Genomic DNA, 6069 nt, shown 5'->3' with positions numbered 1-6069 from the left:
GAGAGAGAGAGAGAGAGAAAGAAAGAAAGAAAGAAAGAAAGAAAGAAAGAAAGAAAGAAAGAAAGAAGAAAGAGAAAGAAAATGTGGATTTTTTTAAAAAATAGTATTTACTCTCACACTTTAACACACAAAGATCTCAGTATGAGATCACTACAAGACAAGACAGAACAAGAGCCAACATGTATTGAGCACTGACTGGGAAGCAGTATACAGAGCTCCCTTTGAGCACCTCGCTTCGTCTTCACAACAGTTCTGTGAGGCAGGGGTGGTTATGCCCATTTTACAGATGTGAAAGCTGAGGCTTAAATGACTTGCCTTTCTCAAGCTCAGCACATGGATTCAGTGGCAGAAGCAAGGGTCCCAACCGAAGGGATCTGACCCCATAGTCCATGCTCTTGGCCAGCCTACGAGACTGCCTCATTATCCCTTTCCCTGTTACCCACTGTTGCGAGGATTCAAAGGATGGTGGGGCAGGAGTGAAGTCTTCTTGGAGGAGGTGACCTTGTAGAATGAATGGGAAGGCAAGGCAGGACAGAAGCCTTCTTGGAGAAGGCAATCTTATAGAATGAATGGGAAAGGGACAGAGACAAAAATCAGGCCAGGGCGGGGTCGCCTGGGGGGTGGTCTGACAATAGACTCTTATACCAATGTGGATCATTTCTATGCACTGATCCACAACCCACCCAGTGGGGCAAAAGAGCAGTATCTTGAGATGGGGCACAATATACATAAGCTCCTACATACAGGGCCTGAAGTCAGAGCTTAACTCTGCTTTTTACCAGCTGTGTGTCCCTGAGTAAGTTACTCACCCTCTCTGTGCCTCAGTTTTCCCAGCTATGAAAAGGGGCTAATAACAGTACCTACCTTAGACTGACGTGAAGATTAAATAAGGTGCTGCACATGATGCGCTCAGCACAGCGCCTGCACATCATCAGCTCTCAACAAAGCTCAGCTATTTCTGTGGTTACTGTCGATATCTTTCTCATTCCACCATACTTCTCAGCAGTCCTGAATATTGGACTGCGGGGTTAATTTCTCCTTAAAATAAAACACCCTGGGAATTTGGACTCAGAGAATTTCAACATCTCAGAATCATTAAACATTAGATTCCTAGAATTATAGAAACTTCAAAACTTAGAATAAAATACAGTGTGAGCCAATAGAATTTGCAGTGTAAATTTCCCCCTCAATGCTGCCCTCCTCCTCTCTCTTTGGAGGATTAAAACTATTATTTTGTCAGATGATTCCTTGACTTCTACCCTCAGAAATATAGGTATTATATTTTTTTTCTCTCAAGAAAATGCATTTATGTTCCTTTTTCCCCCTCCCCTCTTTTCCTCGCTCCTGTACGGAGGATATGATGTGATGGGTAAAATATCAAGTGCACTAAGTCAAAATTTCTGACAGAAATAATAGAGCCCGCATCCATTTCCAGCCGTTCTCCAAGTGATAACAATTAAACCCCGGACAGTTTGAACTTTTTACAAAGAATTAATGATGCATGTGAACACAGGGGGGAGAACAATTGCTAATAATTTATGACGTCTTCGCTGGCTCAAAGTAGTAAGTTTGGTAAAGTGAGGGAGAAAGCTTTGAAACGTAAACACTTTGAAAAGCCATTCTGAGGATCTGCCCTGTCAATTGAGAATTTACTACATTCCATTAAACAACCTAAAATAACTTCTATGGTAATCACCCTTCAGATACAGGCGCCAGTGCCGACAAAGGTATTATTAAGTTAAATTACCCTAAAAGTGTTGGATTGACAGAGAGTTTCAGTCAATGGTTTGGAAAGCCGGGGTCCCTAAATGACACCAGCAAACAGATACTGATGTTCTGGGGTTGGAGAACTTGGCTTTACAAGACCTGGCGCTAACAGGATTTCAATTTGAGCTTTTAAATATTTCATGCTCCCCCTGCAGCTCTCAGGAGGAGGACTGTGGGATTCTCACACGTGGAGGCCAGGGCCCCTCCCTGCCTCACCTTTCTGGGCCAGGATTTGAAAGGTAGCTCTGGGTGGAAAAAAGCAAAGAGGCATGTGGCAAGGACGGCTTGTCTCTTTGAGGGGAGAGGGGAGCGGAGAAGGGGGAATTTGCCAGCTGGGTTTGATTAGAGGAAGGAATTAGGATTCTCAGTTTATAGATAAGGGAAATGAGGTCTCTTACCTGAGGCCACCCACCAGGTCCACGGCATGGCCTGGAATGTAGATCGCTCCATGATGCCACGTCCTCGCTCTCTCTTGATTCTGATGGCTTCCTGGAGTCAAGTCCAGTTTATATGTAGCAGGACCCCATAAATATTTTTAAATACATTCAGTTAATATATAACATACATGAAAAAACATGCACAAGTCATACGTGTATAGCTCAACGAATTCTCCCAAACCAAACACACTCCTGTGTAACCGGCAATGAGCTGAAGACACTCAACATTTCCAGCCCCTACCTCGGCCCCTAGCCCCCAAAATGTTCTCACATCCCCAAGTCAACTCCCCAAGGGTAACTACCAACCTCCCTTCCAACATGTAGATAAGTTTGTCCAGCTTTTGAACTCTGTGTAGACTCACACAGTATGTATGCTTTTACACCTGGCTATCTGGCTTCTTTTACTCAAAATTATATTTGTGCATTTCATCCAGATTTTTGTATGTATTTGTAGTTTGCTCACTTTTTTTTTTTTTTTTGAGACCAAGTATCGCTCTTGTCACCCAGGCTGAAGTGCGGTGGTTCAATCTCAGCTCACTGCAACCTCTGCCTCATGGGTTCAAGCGATTCCCCTGCCTCAGCCTCCTGAGCGCTGGGATTATAGGTGCCCGCCACCACGCCTGGCTAATTTTTGTATTTTTAGTAGAGACGGGCTTTCATGTTGGCCAGGCTGGTCTCAAACTCCTGACCTCAGGTGATCTGCCCACCTCAGCCTCCCAAAGTGGTGGGGTTACAGGAGTGAGCCACCATGCCTAGCCAGTTTGTTCACTTTCATTGATGCTTAGCTTTCTACTATCTGAAGTTACCCCAATTTATTTAGCCATGCTCCCACTGGTGGGCACAGGGGTTGTTTCTGGTTGGAACTATTGCAAAGAATGCTACTATACACTTTCTTTTACAAGTCTCTTGGTGCATATACATATGTATTTCTGTTGGCTTTATACCAAGAAAGTGAAATTGTTGGGTCATAGGACGTGCTGGCAAGCAGATTTCCCAAACAATTTCATCTATTAAATCTGCCACCATCATTGTACAATGGTCCTGTGACCCACATTCTCACCAACACTTAGTATTTCCTAACTTTTAAAAAGTTTAGTGGTCTAGGCTCAGTGGCTCACACCTGTAATCCCAGCACTTTGGAAGGCCAAGCTGGGCGGATCATCTGAGGTTGGAAGTTCAGACCAACCTGACCAACATGGAGAAACCCCATCTCTACTAAAAATACAAAATTAGCTGGGCGTGGTGGTGCATGCCTTAATCCCAGCTACTTGGGAAGCTGAGGCAGGAGAATCACTTGAATCCAGGAGGTGGAGATTGCGGTGAACCAAGATCACGCCATTGCACTCCAGCCTGGGCAAAAACAACAAAATTTCCTCTTGAAAAAAAAAAAAAGTTTTTAGCCATTATGGTGTGTGTCCAATGGTGTCATTGTGATTTTCATCTGCATTTTTCTGTCAACTCCTGAAACAGAACACATACATTTATTAGTCACTTAGATATTCATTTTGGTGAACTGCCTATTCAAGTCTGTTTCCCATTTTTCTACAGGGTTGTCCGCCTTTTCATGCTGATGTGGGATTCCTTTACCCAGTTTACACATGCGTCATTTCTCAAGTATGTATTTCAACTACCTTCTCCCACTTTGTTTTATACCTTTTCACTGTCTTCATGGTATCTTCAATAAACAGATGTTCTCAATTTTAAACTTTAATTTGATGTGATTAAGGATGAATGGGAAAGTAAGACCTGCTGGACTAGATGAACAATGTCAATCAATAGAATTTAATGTAATTTATGTTTATCTATTTTTAGCTTCAATAAATATTTTAGGAGTGAAGGAATGCCACTGGGAATGGAAAAGAAAACAGAGAGCCTGTCCTATTCTTGTTACACAGGCCTAAAATGAAGAAATTCAATAGTGAATTATAAAAGTACTTCTTATGAAAGGGTTGATATTCTGCACAGAGCCAACTGCTGCCCCCATGCAAGTATTCATTCAGTCAACACATATTTTTAAGGGCCAACAGTGTACCAGACTGACCCCTCGGAACTGGAGATAGTATAATAGTGAACAAGAAAACCAAGACCCGGCCAGGCGCAGTGGCTCACGCCTGGAATCCCAGCACTTTGAGAGACCGAGGTGGGTGGATCATGAAGCCAGGAGTTTGAGACCAGCCTGCCCAACATGGTGAAACCCCATCTCTACTAAAAATACAAAAAATTAGCTGGGCATGGTGGCAGGCTGCTGTAATCCCAGCTACTCTGGAGGCTGAGCAGAGGATCGCTTGAACCCGGGAGATGGAGGTTACAGTAAGCCAAGATTGCACCACTGCACTCCAGCCTGGGCAACAGAGCAAGACTTCACCTCAAAACAAAACAAAACCAAACAAAAAAAGCCTGAAAGAAAAGAAAACCAAGACCCTGCTCCCAAGGAGCTTATGTGTAGTAGGAGAGAAAGACCATACATATGTGAACAAGTAGAAAAGAATTACAGAAAGGTATTGATAAGTGTCTTACTTATTTATTTATGTATTTGGGGTCTCACTGTTGTCCAGGCTGAAATGCAGTGGAGCAATCTCAGCTCACTGCAGCCTCAACTTCCCAAGCTCAAGGGATTCTTTCACATCAGCCTCCTGAGTATCTGGGACCACAGGTATGTACCACTATGCCTGGCTAATTTTTGCTTTTTGTAGAAGCAGAGTTTCACCATGTTCTCCAGGATGGTCTCAAACTCCCGGGTTAAAACAATGCACCCACCTCAGCCTCCGAAAGCGCTGAGATTGCAGACATGAGCCACCACACCTGGACTAATTTATTTATGTTTTAGAGACAGGGTCTCGCTCTGTCACCCAGACTGGAGCAAAGTGATGGGATCGTAGCCCACTGCAGCCTTGAACTCCTGGGCTCCAGCCATCCTCCTTCCTCAGCCTCCTGAGTAGCTGAAACTACAGACACACATCATCAGGCCCAGCTTGATAAGCGCTAAAAGGAAAATTAAAAGGGTCGTCCGGATGGAGTGACTGGAGAGTGGTCAGAGAGCCCTGTCTGGGGTGATAGTTGAGCTGGGAATGATAAGAAAAAACTGGACTTGCAAAGTCCTAGGGGAAGAGGGCTCAGACAGAGGAAATGCAAAAGCTCCGAATGTTTGCAAATCAGAAAGGAAGGGGGAGTGGTTTGTGCACTCTGGGTGAGGGGAGGTGGAATGGGAGAAATGGTTGGATTGGGAACAACCATGTCATAAGCTACAACTGTAGGGGGAGAAAACATCCGACTTTTATTTTACATAATAGCTTTTGCTACTGTGTGGAGGGTAGATTATAGTATGCTAGGGGACCTACTCAGAAGTTGTTACAATCATTTGGGAGAAGCATGGAGGTGGCTCAGGATATGGTTTAAAAGGAGGTTACAAGCAAAGGCCAGAATGATTCTAAGGGCTGGAAAAAAACTGTGAAAGATCCAGACAGCCATCTCCCTGTGGTTATGCAAATCACATTCAAACCTCCTGGAGACAGACAAAGCCAAGATGATGATGTTTCTTACTGTTGTAAAAACCTTTCCTTCTTCTGCATTTGCTGAGGAATGATTTACTTCCTATTATGTGGTCAAAACAGAGATATAGACCAGTGGAACAGAACAGCGGCCTCAGACGCAACGCCACACATCTACAACCATCTGACAAAAACAAGCAATGGAGAAAGGATTCCCTGTTTAATAAATGGTGTTGGGAAAACTGGCTAGACATATGCAGAAAGCTGAAACTGGACCACTTCCTTACACCTTATGCTAAAATTAACTCCAGATGGATTTTCTTTTAAAGATTTAAATATAAGACCTAACACCATAAAACCCCTAGAAGAAAACCTAA

The 6069-nt window shown here is 43.6% G+C and overlaps 1 long non-coding RNA gene across 2 annotated transcripts in view; it reads right to left on the bottom strand.

The window, feature by feature from the left end:
• Window positions 1-2671, bottom strand: part of LOC116535586 — a 32285-nt gene extending 29614 nt beyond the window's left edge. For both annotated transcript variants that reach the window (XR_004262277.1, XR_004262276.1), the window contains exon 1: window positions 2166-2671. This is a non-coding gene — a long non-coding RNA (uncharacterized LOC116535586). The remainder of the gene's footprint in view (window positions 1-2165) is intronic.
• Window positions 2672-6069: the final 3398 nt, after the last annotated feature.

Source organism: Sapajus apella, unplaced genomic scaffold, assembly GCF_009761245.1.
Source record: "Sapajus apella isolate SASKATOON/1434 unplaced genomic scaffold, GSC_monkey_1.0 scaffold95, whole genome shotgun sequence".
NCBI classification, from domain to species: Eukaryota; Metazoa; Chordata; class Mammalia; order Primates; family Cebidae; genus Sapajus; species Sapajus apella.
This window is presented reverse-complemented; position numbering and strand designations above follow the sequence as displayed.